The sequence below is a fragment of the Ranitomeya variabilis genome, chromosome 2, assembly GCF_051348905.1.
Source record: "Ranitomeya variabilis isolate aRanVar5 chromosome 2, aRanVar5.hap1, whole genome shotgun sequence".
Lineage (NCBI taxonomy): Eukaryota > Metazoa > Chordata > Amphibia > Anura > Dendrobatidae > Ranitomeya > Ranitomeya variabilis.
Genome location: NC_135233.1, coordinates 543,743,964 through 543,760,395, shown reverse-complemented (window position 1 = coordinate 543,760,395; position 16,432 = coordinate 543,743,964). Strand labels below are relative to the sequence as shown.

At 42.0% G+C, this 16,432-nt stretch overlaps 1 long non-coding RNA gene across 1 annotated transcript; it reads left to right on the top strand.

Annotated features, from left to right (window-relative positions):
* Positions 1–5,497: 5,497 nt before the first annotated feature.
* LOC143807016 (uncharacterized) lies at positions 5,498–14,356 on the top strand. Its single transcript, XR_013221619.1, has 5 exons — positions 5,498–5,559; positions 6,495–6,619; positions 9,535–9,723; positions 12,028–12,093; positions 14,303–14,356. It is a non-coding gene; the product is annotated as an uncharacterized LOC143807016 (long non-coding RNA).
* The last annotated feature ends 2,076 nt before the right edge of the window (positions 14,357–16,432 follow it).

The following is a 16,432-nucleotide window of genomic DNA, read 5'->3' as shown; positions in this document are numbered from 1 at the left end:
GGAGATTAAGCCAAAATCCAGCCAACTAGTTAGTAAACTGTAATCATACTTGTACTCCCAGTCTCTGCTCTTCCCTCATAAAAGAGAAAAGATCCACAGAACAGGTGTTTGTCTGCATCCTGGCCCTGAGTTCAGTAAAGATAAGATTGCTAGAGGGCATGTGGAATAGAGAGGAGATTAAGCCAAAACCCAGTCAACTAGTTAGTAAGCTGTAATCATACTTGTACTCCCAGTCTCTGCTCTTCCCTCATAAAAGAAAAGATCCACAGCACAGGTGTTTGCATCCTGGCCCTGAGTTCAGTACAGATAAGATTGCTAGAGGGCATGTGGAATAGAGAGGAGATTAAAGGTGCCGTTACACTGAGCAACTTACCAGCGATCGCGACCAGCGACGTGATCGCTGGTAAGTTGCTGTGTGGTCGCTGGGGAGCTGTCACACAGACAGCTCTCTCCAGCGACCAAGCGACTTCGGCATCGCTGAAACTGTCTTCAGCGATGCCGAAGTCCCCATTTAAAAAAAAAAAAAAACACTACATACGCACCTTCTGTCGTCCTTCATGTCCCTCGGCGCTTGCCGCACTGACTGTGTCTCAGCGCCGGCCGGCCGTAACAGCGGTGCCCAGCGGTGAACCGCTGTTACTGCAGGTTCACCGCTGGGCTCTGCTTTACGGCCGGACGGCGCTGAGACAGTCAGTACGGCAAGCTCCAGGGGACGTGACGGACAACAGACGGTGAGTATGTAGTGTTTTTTTTTTTTACTTTTACCATGGTATCCATGGTAAATATCGGGTTTCTAAGCGCGGCCCTGCGCTTAGTAACCCGATGTTTACCATGGATACCAGTGAAGACATCGCTGGATCGGCGTCACACACGGCGATCCAGCGGTGTCAGCGGGAGAGTTGCGACGAAAGAAAGTTCGTCCACTCTCCCTGCAACCAGCGATATCCCAGCAGGATCCAGATCGCTGCTGCGTGCCAAACATAGCGATATCGCTATACAGGACGCTGCAACGTCACAGATCGCTGGCGATATCGCCTAGTGTGACGGTACCTTAAGGCAAAACCCAGCCAACTAGTTAGTAAACTGTAATCATACTTGCACTCCCAGTCTCTGCTATTCCCTCATAAAAGAGAAAAGATCCACAGCACAGGTGTTTGTCTGCATCCTGGCCCTGAGTTCAGTAAAGATAACATTGCTAGAGTGCATGTGGAATAGAGAGGAGATTAAGTCAAAACCCAGCCAACTAGTTAGTAAACTGTAATCATACTTTTACTCCCAGTCTCTGCGCTTCCCTCATAAAAGAGAAAAGATCCACAACACATCAGGTGCTTGCCTGCATCCTGTCCTGAGTTTAGCTCCTGCCATTTAACCCTCCACAGGGAAAGGAATGGGAGGAGAACCACATGTCTAGCAGTACTGCAGGAGATCAATTGATTACAGGAGTGCAAATTAGGTTAAAATACAATAAACAGGATTATGATAACTGTAATATGTCTGGAGTACACCAGATTCGGCACAATACTCCTGGCTGAAAATATACAAATGATCTAGAAGTGTATTCTTCTCTGTAGTAGCTGCTGTAATTAGCTGTTTGTAGCCTCTGGACTGCAGCATTTCAAATATGGGCTTCTTTCTATCTGACAATAGATCCTCATTGAAGTCACCACAAATAATTAGTGGACCATGTTGAATAATTTCTAAAGAATTCAACAAGTTAGAGAGTTGTGGCAAAAACAGATTAGTGCTGTAATCTGGAGGCCTGTAAATTACTGAAATTAGAGATGGAATTGGTGCCTCAACTCTCAAAACCAGGAACTCAAGGTCAGTCACGCTCTGCATATATTGCATTGGACTTGCTTGAATGTCATTTTTCACATAGATGGCTACTCCACCGCCATTCTTATTAGACAGATTAGAATAGGTTGAATATGAAACCTGCCTGTTTCTTTTAAACATTTGATAGTTTTGTAATTCTATGTCATTACTGACAAATTGGCCTGAAAGATGAGTTTCGGTGAAACATAAAATGTCTGCACGACACATTTCATGATGACTTATCACATCATCAATGTGGACTGACAGTCCTTCCACGTTGTGGTGAATAAATGTTAGAAAAGGAGAACTTGGCCATTGAAGACTATTGAGTAAAGGCATAGCATTATTGACTGTTGCTATTTTCATGTTTTCCAAAGATCTTGTGATTTGTGGATCAGCATAGATTTGATTTTCATTGAAGTCAAAAATGTGTAGTCCAGAAAGGGAAGTTGTTCTACTGAGAGCAACATATGCCATGCCTGGTTCAAAAATATGCTTTAATGAAACTACTGCAGAAGTTGTAGTCATGCCTTGCACCTTATGTACTGTGCAGGCAAAAGCAAGTTTAATAGGAAACTGGTGACGAACAACTCCTTTTTTGCTCAGGGGCTCTTCTATTCTCTCTATATACACCAAGTTACCTGTTGGTGTGCATGTCCTGTTGTGATTCTTCTGTCCGGCATTTGGATTATCTAATTCAACACCAAGCTTCATTACAACTATTTTATCATCTTCTAATTGGGAAACAATAGCAGCAATTTTTCCAAATGAACCATTTACTAGTCCATCCTCCACATCTATGTTTCTAATCAGCATCACACGTGCACCCTCAGCAACTTGTAGCCTGTCTGGCAGATCCCCTTTTTGACTTGCAAAAGGTATTTTCTGCTTTTCCATCCGCCCTGTTTTAAGATCTTTTTTATAGTCATGTGCATCGATGTTTATCACTACAGAATGCAAAGCAGATATAATGGCTGCGTTATGCTCATCTACATCTTTATTTCTGGCAAACACATGAAGGACGTCCTTTGGACAATCTTCAATTTGAGTCACAAACTGCTGAGAAAGTAAGGCTCTATCTACTTCAGATATTGCCTCTTCCTTGCCTTTTAATCTAATTCTGTTTAATAGTTCGGCAAACGCTACATCCTCTTTTTGGCGCATTATTTCCGTGAGGGTAACTACCTGAAAGAGGTCCTGCCAGAAATCAAGCATGTGGTCTTCAAAAACACAGAGAGGTTTCGCTTTACCTGGAGGTGGCAACTGGTAGAAGTCTCCCACTGCTGGAACAGACATGCCTCCAAAAGGTTTTTTGATACCTTTAATGTCTTGTAGCCTCCAATTGATGTAAGCAAACAGTGGTTTGGAGACCATGGACACCTCATCAATAATAATAATTTCAGCATTTGACAGCGCTACTCTCAGTTCATCAAGACAATTTCCCAACCCCTGGTATGGTGGTTTAAGACTTCTTGGTAATTTCAAAATGGAATGTAAAGTTTTGCCTGAAATGTTAAAGGCTGCTGTGCCAGTGAAGGCTGAGAGTAGGACAGTAGGCATGGAAATATCAGTTTCCTCAGAAATCCTGGGAAGCCTCTGAAGTATCTTTGATGCCTCTAAATAGATACATTTAATGAGGTGTGATTTACCAGTACCAGCTCCACCAGTCACAAATAGAAAAAACTGTTCTGGATTTTCTCCGCACACACGTCTTACGCACCATTTACGTATTGTATAGAAAATGGATGCCTGACTTTGATTCAGATTCTGATACATCTGTTTCATCACAGCAGGGTTTGCAACAGGTCCTTCAAATGTTGCTGCTGTGGTACATTTCTTTTTGGGACTTTTACTGTATTCAGGAACATCATCTAATTCGTTCAGTTCCTCAGGGTTTATCTCCTCACGCTCTGAAATACACTCCAGTCTAATAAGCTCAGACTCTGGAGCAAGTGTCGCCCATGCATCCTCCATCGGTCCATTTTTTTCAAGCTCTTCAATGGCCTTTTCGACTGTTTTACTGTATTTTTCGTACGGTGCCCTATTTTTTTTGACAATTGAAAACACGGTCTGAACACAGTTACTTCCAGGAAGCTGTACAGTTCCACAAGCTAAGAAAGATTCGTATGATGGGAAATCTTTTGGTTTGAGCTGTGTAGGTGAGCGGTAGGGTAGGTATAGTTTTAAATGAATAACAACTTATATGACTAAACACCATGGTAACTCATAATATGACAAAAATCTGTACCATAGGTGAAAAGGACCAACAAGACCTATCATCACGATAAGCACATAACGCGGAAAGAAAAAAGATGACAAATGGTCACACACAATAAATAGAAATACTATAAACTTTATTAATAGCATACCACAATATTAAAACCAGGTGAAAGGAGGGAAGGTAGTAACAGCACAAAAACCTCTGTTATAGAGTTAACAGGAAGGGTGCCACCAGGAATACCAGTCCTACAGGCTTATACATTATCAGAGTAGAAAAAATAAGCAAAAATAGGAAACAAATAGTAAAAAACTAAATAAACAAAAATAATAATTTGATCCTACTGCAGTCAGGAATACCAAGCCAAATAACAACAGTTCACATATAAGATAGGTAAATACAAGAACCGCTATAGTGCTAACCTAATTGAAGTCCCATAGCCTATCAAACAAACATAGTAGATATTATTGGAGCAAGGTACCCACCGCACAGAGGACTGTAGTACTGGAGGCACGCTTCCACCCCAACGCGCGTTTCGGCGATCACACCTTCATCAGGGGGCAAAGACAGTGAGTGCACATGGGTTTAAAAAGCTCCCGGACCGGAAATGAGCGGGTGCAACGACCAAAATAGTCCGTACGGCAACAGGAAAGAAAGAAACAGTGACCGCATATACCGGAAGTATAGGGGCGTGGCTAACAAAGTGATTACGCAGTACCGTGGAAACCATGACGCAGAAGCGTCAAAAAGAAAACGCTGTAACATGGCAAATCAAAACGCAGCAGCGTCAGGAAAAGAACGTAACTCCGTGGAAACCACAACGCTAAATAGTTGCGAAATTTCATGAACACCATAGCGCCGGCGACGTCCAATGGGGGCCAAAGGGAGCCGGAGACCACTGGGGCCCCAAGTGATCCGTAGCATCCAAAGGCCACCACAAGAACGCACCGGCGTATAGGATTCACTAAAGCAGCACCCAAAGATGTAATAATTACTGCTAGATGGAATCACTACAATCACTAAGAATGGCCCCATTCAATTGTACATAGACATAAACATAGAATATAAGAACATAAAATAAAGGGACAAATACCAATAGATACCTATGACACCGACCACAAACTATATATTACTTAATCACCTCTAATCCTACAGAAATACAAGAAGCTCATCCCACAGTTAATGAGAGATTAATACAACGAATTTAACATACGATCTATACATTGCAAATGCAATAAAAGTGATAACAATCACATATATAGATAGCAATAATAGATATAGAGAAAGCATATATATATATATACAAAACTGTGGTTGTAATAACTGTGGCCGTAGTCAATTGCTCATTTCTGCCTTCTAAATCCTTTTCTTTCTTTTTTCTTCTTTTTAAACTCTTTTTTTCTTTTTTTTCTCAATTTTTCTTTTTTTCTTTCTTTTTTTTCCTTTTTTTCTTTTTTTCTCATAGAACAAAAATCTGGGATATGCCGCAGGGTACTACCAGGTCAACATGTGCTAAAAACAACGAAGTAAGTAAAAAACAAGATTAAAAACAAAGAACTAACAGCGTAAACGTGCAGATACTACCAGCAGGACCGATAACAGCATATACACTTGGAAGAGGAGCAGTTGTATTAATGCCAATCTTACAAAAAGGGAGCATAGCTAATATTGTCATTAAGGCCAGTCGGCTGAACCGTGCCCAGAGTCCATATCCATCTTGACTCGACGCGGGCCAGCCTCTGAAAGGTACCACCCCCACGGATCCCTACTTCAAGTAAATCAATCCCTCTAGCCCTGAGAAGATCAGGGTTACAGTCATGAAAGGCCTTGAAGTGGCGTGGTATTGTTTTGAGGGTGGATGTGTCTTCCACAGTAGCCGCTGCGCCGATGCCCAATACATGTTCCCGGATACGTGTTTTAAGTTGGCGGGTGGTCATACCTACGTACATTTTGTCACAAGGACATGTGACAACATAGATCACATTGGTACTAGTACAGGTAATTTTTTTCTTTATTTTAAATTCGCGTGATCTATCCCAGTTGGCAAATACGCCAATTCTCTCAATGTTTGGGCATGCGACACAGCGGCCACACGGAACACACCCCACCCGAACCGCCATACTATCAAGAAATGTGGTAATCCTCTCACCAGTATAATGGCTATGCACCAGGGTATCTCTGAGATTCCTGGACCGTCTGACTGCAATCCCAGCCCTCTCAGGGAGATATCGTGCAATAACAGGGTCAGCCCTCAATACATGCCATGATTTTTGTAATATATTTTTCATCATCGGAAATTGGGAGTGGTACCTAGTAACAAATCTGACAATATCGTGCTCTTGTTTAGCATTGCTCTTATATAGTAGTGAATCCCTCGAGGAGTATTTCGCTCTATTGAACGCTTTTTTGATACTGCGTTTACTGTGGCCTCTGGACACTAATCTGTTTTTTAAATCTTCAGCCTGCTCACAGAAGTCCGTCTCAGTAGAACAAAGTCTACGCAGACGGAGGAATTGCCCCGTGGGAACTGATTGAATGACATGATCCGGGTGTGAGGAGGAGGCGTGCAACAAGAGATTGGTAGAGGTAGGTTTCCTGTAAATCACTGTCTGCAGGTCACCACGAACATCCCGTTTAGTCATGACATCTAGAAACTCGATGGCATTGCCATCGAATTTGTATGTCAATTTAATATTACTGGTGTTATCATTAAGGGATGTCATGAATTCCTGCAGGCTGATAGAAGAACCCCGCCAGATCATAAAAATGTCATCAATGTACCGTGTCCACAGAAGGACACGGCACATTGACTCCGGATGATCTGGCAGTGAGAGGCCCCTCTCCCACAGCCCCAAGAACAGATTGGCGTAAGCAGGGGCAAAGGGGGCACCCATTGCTGTTCCTTGGAGCTGCAGGAAGAAGGACCCCTTAAAAACAAAAAAATTGTGAGTTAAAGAAAATTCCAGGAGATCACAAATAAGTTTTATGATTTCAATTGAGGAGTTGGATGCATCTAAGAAAAACTTGACCGCTCGAAGGCCATCGGAGTGTCGAATACTGGTGTACAACGACTCGACGTCGGCTGTAACTAACAATTCCTCATCCCCGAGACTGACCCCATCCATAAGTCTCAGGAATTCACCCGTATCCTTAAGATACGACGGAAGACTTATAACCAGTGGCTGCAACTTAGAGTCGATCCATTGATTTACCTTCTCGAGGTAATTGCCTCTGCCAGATATTATAGGACGCCCAGGGGGCGTCTTTGTGTCCTTGTGTATCTTGGGGAGAAGATAGAATGTCGGAATTGTAGAGTCACTTGTCAATAATGCTGATGCTAATTCATTAGTGATGGTACCCGCATCTCTAGCCTGTTTAACAATATCAACAAGTTGTTTAGAGAAGGCGGACAAGGGGTTAAACGTGAGTTTTTTGTAACAAACTTTGTTGTTTAACTGGCGATAGGCCTCCTTCTCATACATTGAGTTCGGCCAAACCACCACGTTACCCCCCTTGTCCGCCGGCTTAAACACAACATCCCCAAGACCTTGAAGGACACGAAGACGCCCCCTCTCCTCAAATGTTAAATTATCTTTATAGATGTGTTTGGGGATTCCCTGAAAATCTTTGGTAACCATTTGTACAAACAAATCTACATTTGGACATGAAGACAGGGGAGGAAATTTTTTGGATCTAGAACGAATGGAGGTTGGGATCATACCTCCTTCAGGGGTGTCGTGTTCGACTGCCAATTCTTCCAAAGTACGAAGGGCTATCTGTTCTTCCTCTGTGGGGAAGAGTGCAGCCAGATTACCATCAAAAAAATATTTTTTGAAAATTAATGATCTGGCAAAGAGGTGAAGATCTTTTACAGCCTCAAACACATCAAAGGGTGCTGCAGGTGAAAAAGATAGACCCTTCTCTAGTAGTTCTAAATCAGTATCAGTAAAGTCATGTGAGCTAAGGTTAATTACCTTGTTGTTATATTTACGGGGCTCGGTGGAGGAATCATCTCGTCTGTAAGGATGAAACATAAAATCTCTCTGGTTCCGTGTAGTCATTCTTGACCGTGTGGTCACTGAAGATGTAGATCGTTCTGAAGTATCACTTACAGAAGAGATGGACGACTGAGACTGGGCCCGCCTCATCTGTCCATCGCCTTGTCTACTTTTTCTCCATAGGTACACCCTTTTACACTCATAATCATGACGATCTCTACCAATTTTAGATGACTGAGTGTCTTGGATTTTTTTAACAACATTTTCCAAGGATTTCTCAATTTGTTTATTACATAGGTCGAGTTGTTCCATAGTCCCACATAATTTCAACTCCTCCTCTGCCACCTTAATAGATGCATCCAACTGTTCAATGATTCCTTTATTGTAATCTCCCAATAACTTCATAAGTTGACCAGAACAATTCTTGCACGCCTCCTCCCAACCAGCAATAAAGGCCGCATCACACCCGGATCATGTCATTCAATCAGTTCCCACGGGGCAATTCCTCCGTCTGCGTAGACTTTGTTCTACTGAGACGGACTTCTGTGAGCAGGCTGAAGATTTAAAAAACAGATTAGTGTCCAGAGGCCACAGTAAACGCAGTATCAAAAAAGCGTTCAATAGAGCGAAATACTCCTCGAGGGATTCACTACTATATAAGAGCAATGCTAAACAAGAGCACGATATTGTCAGATTTGTTACTAGGTACCACTCCCAATTTCCGATGATGAAAAATATATTACAAAAATCATGGCATGTATTGAGGGCTGACCCTGTTATTGCACGATATCTCCCTGAGAGGGCTGGGATTGCAGTCAGACGGTCCAGGAATCTCAGAGATACCCTGGTGCATAGCCATTATACTGGTGAGAGGATTACCACATTTCTTGATAGTATGGCGGTTCGGGTGGGGTGTGTTCCGTGTGGCCGCTGTGTCGCATGCCCAAACATTGAGAGAATTGGCGTATTTGCCAACTGGGATAGATCACGCGAATTTAAAATAAAGAAAAAAATTACCTGTACTAGTACCAATGTGATCTATGTTGTCACATGTCCTTGTGACAAAATGTACGTAGGTATGACCACCCGCCAACTTAAAACACGTATCCGGGAACATGTATTGGGCATCGGCGCAGCGGCTACTGTGGAAGACACATCCACCCTCAAAACAATACCACGCCACTTCAAGACCTTTCATGACTGTAACCCTGATCTTCTCAGGGCTAGAGGGATTGATTTACTTGAAGTAGGGATCCGTGGGGGTGGTACCTTTCAGAGGCTGGCCCGCGTCGAGTCAAGATGGATATGGACTCTGGGCACGGTTCAGCCGACTGGCCTTAATGACAATATTAGCTATGCTCCCTTTTTGTAAGATTGGCATTAATACAACTGCTCCTCTTCCAAGTGTATATGCTGTTATCGGTCCTGCTGGTAGTATCTGCACGTTTACGCTGTTAGTTCTTTGTTTTTAATCTTGTTTTTTACTTACTTCGTTGTTTTTAGCACATGTTGACCTGGTAGTACCCTGCGGCATATCCCAGATTTTTGTTCTATGAGAAAAAAAGAAAAAAAGGAAAAAAAAGAAAGAAAAAAAGAAAAATTGAGAAAAAAAAGAAAAAAAAGAGTTTAAAAAGAAGAAAAAAGAAAGAAAAGGATTTAGAAGGCAGAAATGAGCAATTGACTACGGCCACAGTTATTACAACCACAGTTTTGTATATATATATATGCTTTCTCTATATCTATTATTGCTATCTATATATGTGATTGTTATCACTTTTATTGCATTTGCAATGTATAGATCGTATGTTAAATTCGTTGTATTAATCTCTCATTAACTGTGGGATGAGCTTCTTGTATTTCTGTAGGATTAGAGGTGATTAAGTAATATATAGTTTGTGGTCGGTGTCATAGGTATCTATTGGTATTTGTCCCTTTATTTTATGTTCTTATATTCTATGTTTATGTCTATGTACAATTGAATGGGGCCATTCTTAGTGATTGTAGTGATTCCATCTAGCAGTAATTATTACATCTTTGGGTGCTGCTTTAGTGAATCCTATACGCCGGTGCGTTCTTGTGGTGGCCTTTGGATGCTACGGATCACTTGGGGCCCCAGTGGTCTCCGGCTCCCTTTGGCCCCCATTGGACGTCGCCGGCGCTATGGTGTTCATGAAATTTCGCAACTATTTAGCGTTGTGGTTTCCACGGAGTTACGTTCTTTTCCTGACGCTGCTACGTTTTGATTTGCCATGTTACAGCGTTTTCTTTTTGACGCTTCTGCGTCATGGTTTCCACGGTACTGCGTAATCACTTTGATAGCCACGCCCCTATACTTCCGGTATATGCGGTCACTGTTTCTTTCTTTCCTGTTGCCGTACGGACTATTTTGGTCGTTGCACCCGCTCATTTCCGGTCCGGGAGCTTTTTAAACCCATGTGCACTCACTGTCTTTGCCCCCTGATGAAGGTGTGATCGCCGAAACGCGCGTTGGGGTGGAAGCGTGCCTCCAGTACTACAGTCCTCTGTGCGGTGGGTACCTTGCTCCAATAATATCTACTATGTTTGTTTGATAGGCTATGGGACTTCAATTAGGTTAGCACTATAGCGGTTCTTGTATTTACCTATCTTATATGTGAACTGTTGTTATTTGGCTTGGTATTCCTGACTGCAGTAGGATCAAATTATTATTTTTGTTTATTTAGTTTTTTACTATTTGTTTCCTATTTTTGCTTATTTTTTCTACTCTGATAATGTATAAGCCTGTAGGACTGGTATTCCTGGTGGCACCCTTCCTGTTAACTCTATAACAGAGGTTTTTGTGCTGTTACTACCTTCCCTCCTTTCACCTGGTTTTAATATTGTGGTATGCTATTAATAAAGTTTATAGTATTTCTATTTATTGTGTGTGACCATTTGTCATCTTTTTTCTTTCCGCGTTATGTGCTTATCGTGATGATAGGTCTTGTTGGTCCTTTTCACCTATGGTACAGATTTTTGTCATATTATGAGTTACCATGGTGTTTAGTCATATAAGTTGTTATTCATTTCTTGCTGTGTTTTGCACAGGGTTGCTTATAGGCATGGACTTCAGAGCCAAGGAAATAGCTTGGCGCTCACATATTGATCAGGTGTTCGGAGGTGATGTTTCCATCACACAGCAGGCTACCGATCGCAGATGGGAGGAACAAGTTATGGAGCTACAAAATATGGTGATAAAACGGACAAAACTTTGGTGGAACTGTAGCTTCTTGGAAGGGTACCAAAATAGAAAGATGATACCACGTGGCCTTAGAGTTCGGGTCATTCCGACTTTTCCTGTGGAGGATGCGGCCTTTATTGCTGGTTGGGAGGAGGCGTGCAATAATTGTTCTGGTCAACTTATGAAGTTATTGGGAGATTACAATAAAGGAATCATTGAACAGTTGGATGCATCTATTAAGGTGGCAGAGGAGGAGTTGAAATTATGTGGGACTATGGAACAACTCGACCTATGTAATAAACAAATTGAGAAATCCTTGGAAAATGTTGTTAAAAAAATCCAAGACACTCAGTCATCTAAAATTGGTAGAGATCGTCATGATTATGAGTGTAAAAGGGTGTACCTATGGAGAAAAAGTAGACAAGGCGATGGACAGATGAGGCGGGCCCAGTCTCAGTCGTCCATCTCTTCTGTAAGTGATACTTCAGAACGATCTACATCTTCAGTGACCACACGGTCAAGAATGACTACACGGAACCAGAGAGATTTTATGTTTCATCCTTACAGACGAGATGATTCCTCCACCGAGCCCCGTAAATATAACAACAAGGTAATTAACCTTAGCTCACATGACTTTACTGATACTGATTTAGAACTACTAGAGAAGGGTCTATCTTTTTCACCTGCAGCACCCTTTGATGTGTTTGAGGCTGTAAAAGATCTTCACCTCTTTGCCAGATCATTAATTTTCAAAAAATATTTTTTTGATGGTAATCTGGCTGCACTCTTCCCCACAGAGGAAGAACAGATAGCCCTTCGTACTTTGGAAGAATTGGCAGTCGAACACGACACCCCTGAAGGAGGTATGATCCCAACCTCCATTCGTTCTAGATCCAAAAAATTTCCTCCCCTGTCTTCATGTCCAAATGTAGATTTGTTTGTACAAATGGTTACCAAAGATTTTCAGGGAATCCCCAAACACATCTATAAAGATAATTTAACATTTGAGGAGAGGGGGCGTCTTCGTGTCCTTCAAGGTCTTGGGGATGTTGTGTTTAAGCCGGCGGACAAGGGGGGTAACGTGGTGGTTTGGCCGAACTCAATGTATGAGAAGGAGGCCTATCGCCAGTTAAACAACAAAGTTTGTTACAAAAAACTCACGTTTAACCCCTTGTCCGCCTTCTCTAAACAACTTGTTGATATTGTTAAACAGGCTAGAGATGCGGGTACCATCACTAATGAATTAGCATCAGCATTATTGACAAGTGACTCTACAATTCCGACATTCTATCTTCTCCCCAAGATACACAAGGACACAAAGACGCCCCCTGGGCGTCCTATAATATCTGGCAGAGGCAATTACCTCGAGAAGGTAAATCAATGGATCGACTCTAAGTTGCAGCCATTGGTTATAAGTCTTCCGTCGTATCTTAAGGATACGGGTGAATTCCTGAGACTTATGGATGGGGTCAGTCTCGGGGATGAGGAATTGTTAGTTACAGCCGACGTCGAGTCGTAGTACACCAGTATTCGACACTCCGATGGCCTTCGAGCGGTCAAGTTTTTCTTAGATGCATCCAACTCCTCAATTGAAATCATAAAACTTATTTGTGATCTCCTGGAATTTTCTTTAACTCACAATTTTTTTGTTTTTAAGGGGTCCTTCTTCCTGCAGCTCCAAGGAACAGCAATGGGTGCCCCCTTTGCCCCTGCTTACGCCAATCTGTTCTTGGGGCTGTGGGAGAGGGGCCTCTCCCTGCCAGATCATCCGGAGTCAATGTGCCGTGTCCTTCTGTGGACACGGTACATTGATGACATTTTTATGATCTGGCGGGGTTCTTCTATCAGCCTGCAGGAATTCATGACATCCCTTAATGATAACACCAGTAATATTAAATTGACATACAAATTCGATAGCAATGCCATCGAGTTTCTAGATGTCATGACTAAACGGGATGTTCGTGGTGACCTGCAGACAGTGATTTACAGGAAACCTACCTCTACCAATCTCTTGTTGCACGCCTCCTCCTCACACCCGGATCATGTCATTCAATCAGTTCCCACGGGGCAATTCCTCCGTCTGCGTAGACTTTGTTCTACTGAGACGGACTTCTGTGAGCAGGCTGAAGATTTAAAAAACAGATTAGTGTCCAGAGGCCACAGTAAACGCAGTATCAAAAAAGCGTTCAATAGAGCGAAATACTCCTCGAGGGATTCACTACTATATAAGAGCAATGCTAAACAAGAGCACGATATTGTCAGATTTGTTACTAGGTACCACTCCCAATTTCCGATGATGAAAAATATATTACAAAAATCATGGCATGTATTGAGGGCTGACCCTGTTATTGCACGATATCTCCCTGAGAGGGCTGGGATTGCAGTCAGACGGTCCAGGAATCTCAGAGATACCCTGGTGCATAGCCATTATACTGGTGAGAGGATTACCACATTTCTTGATAGTATGGCGGTTCGGGTGGGGTGTGTTCCGTGTGGCCGCTGTGTCGCATGCCCAAACATTGAGAGAATTGGCGTATTTGCCAACTGGGATAGATCACGCGAATTTAAAATAAAGAAAAAAATTACCTGTACTAGTACCAATGTGATCTATGTTGTCACATGTCCTTGTGACAAAATGTACGTAGGTATGACCACCCGCCAACTTAAAACACGTATCCGGGAACATGTATTGGGCATCGGCGCAGCGGCTACTGTGGAAGACACATCCACCCTCAAAACAATACCACGCCACTTCAAGACCTTTCATGACTGTAACCCTGATCTTCTCAGGGCTAGAGGGATTGATTTACTTGAAGTAGGGATCCGTGGGGGTGGTACCTTTCAGAGGCTGGCCCGCGTCGAGTCAAGATGGATATGGACTCTGGGCACGGTTCAGCCGACTGGCCTTAATGACAATATTAGCTATGCTCCCTTTTTGTAAGATTGGCATTAATACAACTGCTCCTCTTCCAAGTGTATATGCTGTTATCGGTCCTGCTGGTAGTATCTGCACGTTTACGCTGTTAGTTCTTTGTTTTTAATCTTGTTTTTTACTTACTTCGTTGTTTTTAGCACATGTTGACCTGGTAGTACCCTGCGGCATATCCCAGATTTTTGTTCTATGAGAAAAAAAGAAAAAAAGGAAAAAAAAGAAAGAAAAAAAGAAAAATTGAGAAAAAAAAGAAAAAAAGAGTTTAAAAAGAAGAAAAAAGAAAGAAAAGGATTTAGAAGGCAGAAATGAGCAATTGACTACGGCCACAGTTATTACAACCACAGTTTTGTATATATATATATATATGCTTTCTCTATATCTATTATTGCTATCTATATATGTGATTGTTATCACTTTTATTGCATTTGCAATGTATAGATCGTATGTTAAATTCGTTGTATTAATCTCTCATTAACTGTGGGATGAGCTTCTTGTATTTCTGTAGGATTAGAGGTGATTAAGTAATATATAGTTTGTGGTCGGTGTCATAGGTATCTATTGGTATTTGTCCCTTTATTTTATGTTCTTATATTCTATGTTTATGTCTATGTACAATTGAATGGGGCCATTCTTAGTGATTGTAGTGATTCCATCTAGCAGTAATTATTACATCTTTGGGTGCTGCTTTAGTGAATCCTATACGCCGGTGCGTTCTTGTGGTGGCCTTTGGATGCTACGGATCACTTGGGGCCCCAGTGGTCTCCGGCTCCCTTTGGCCCCCATTGGACGTCGCCGGCGCTATGGTGTTCATGAAATTTCGCAACTATTTAGCGTTGTGGTTTCCACGGAGTTACGAGTTACGTTCTTTTCCTGACGCTGCTGCGTTTTGATTTGCCATGTTACAGCGTTTTCTTTTTGACGCTTCTGCGTCATGGTTTCCACGGTACTGCGTAATCACTTTGATAGCCACGCCCCTATACTTCCGGTATATGCGGTCACTGTTTCTTTCTTTCCTGTTGCCGTACGGACTATTTTGGTCGTTGCACCCGCTCATTTCCGGTCCGGGAGCTTTTTAAACCCATGTGCACTCACTGTCTTTGCCCCCTGATGAAGGTTTGATCGCCGAAACGCGCGTTGGGGTGGAAGCGTGCCTCCAGTACTACAGTCCTCTGTGCGGTGGGTACCTTGCTCCAATAATATCTACTATGTTTGTTTGATAGGCTATGGGACTTCAATTAGGTTAGCACTATAGCGGTTCTTGTATTTACCTATCTTATATGTGAACTGTTGTTATTTGGCTTGGTATTCCTGACTGCAGTAGGATCAAATTATTATTTTTGTTTATTTAGTTTTTTACTATTTGTTTCCTATTTTTGCTTATTTTTTCTACTCTGATAATGTATAAGCCTGTAGGACTGGTATTCCTGGTGGCACCCTTCCTGTTAACTCTATAACAGAGGTTTTTGTGCTGTTACTACCTTCCCTCCTTTCACCTGGTTTTAATATTGTGGTATGCTATTAATAAAGTTTATAGTATTTCTATTTATTGTGTGTGACCATTTGTCATCTTTTTTCTTTCCGCGTTAGGTATAGTTTTAGTACTGTGGCATAGAATTTCTCAGGAGAATTTTTCTGGGAAAATCGAGCATATCTAATGACAGCAGGTTTTCCTTGTGTTCGTTTTTGAATGGATCCAATACCATTTAGAAGGGACAGGACATTTCTGCTTTTTCTCTGCCTACCATAGACTACTCTATAAGTGGAAGCGAATTCTGCCATGCACATGTTTTCAAACTCTGGTGTGTCTGGCCTGTTTTGATATTTTTCTGTTATTCCTGACATCCAAACATTTTCTGATTCTGGACTTTTATCATTTAAGGACCTCAAAGGCAAACTCATTTTTAAGGCATTGTCATCAGTGGGTATGAATACAACAAGACGAGAACAGGATTTAAGTTTCAGACTGCATACACGGGCAACGGCTTCTTGAATACTGACCTCTCGATTTTTAGAATAGGCCTGCATAATCTGTTTCATTTCATCACGATCAGATATGTTAGCTTGTCTTGTGTCGGCAACAATTCTTTTAAGGTAATGACTCATCTCATGTTCACCTTTTGAAATGTATGATAAAATATACATTATACAAGAGTGTGAATTTAATATATACTGAATATCGATATTTGCATTCCATGCTCTTAACAAATGCTTGTTATAATTATTTACCCAGGCATCCTTTGGCTGTCGTTTCATCATTAGCGCACTAGAAC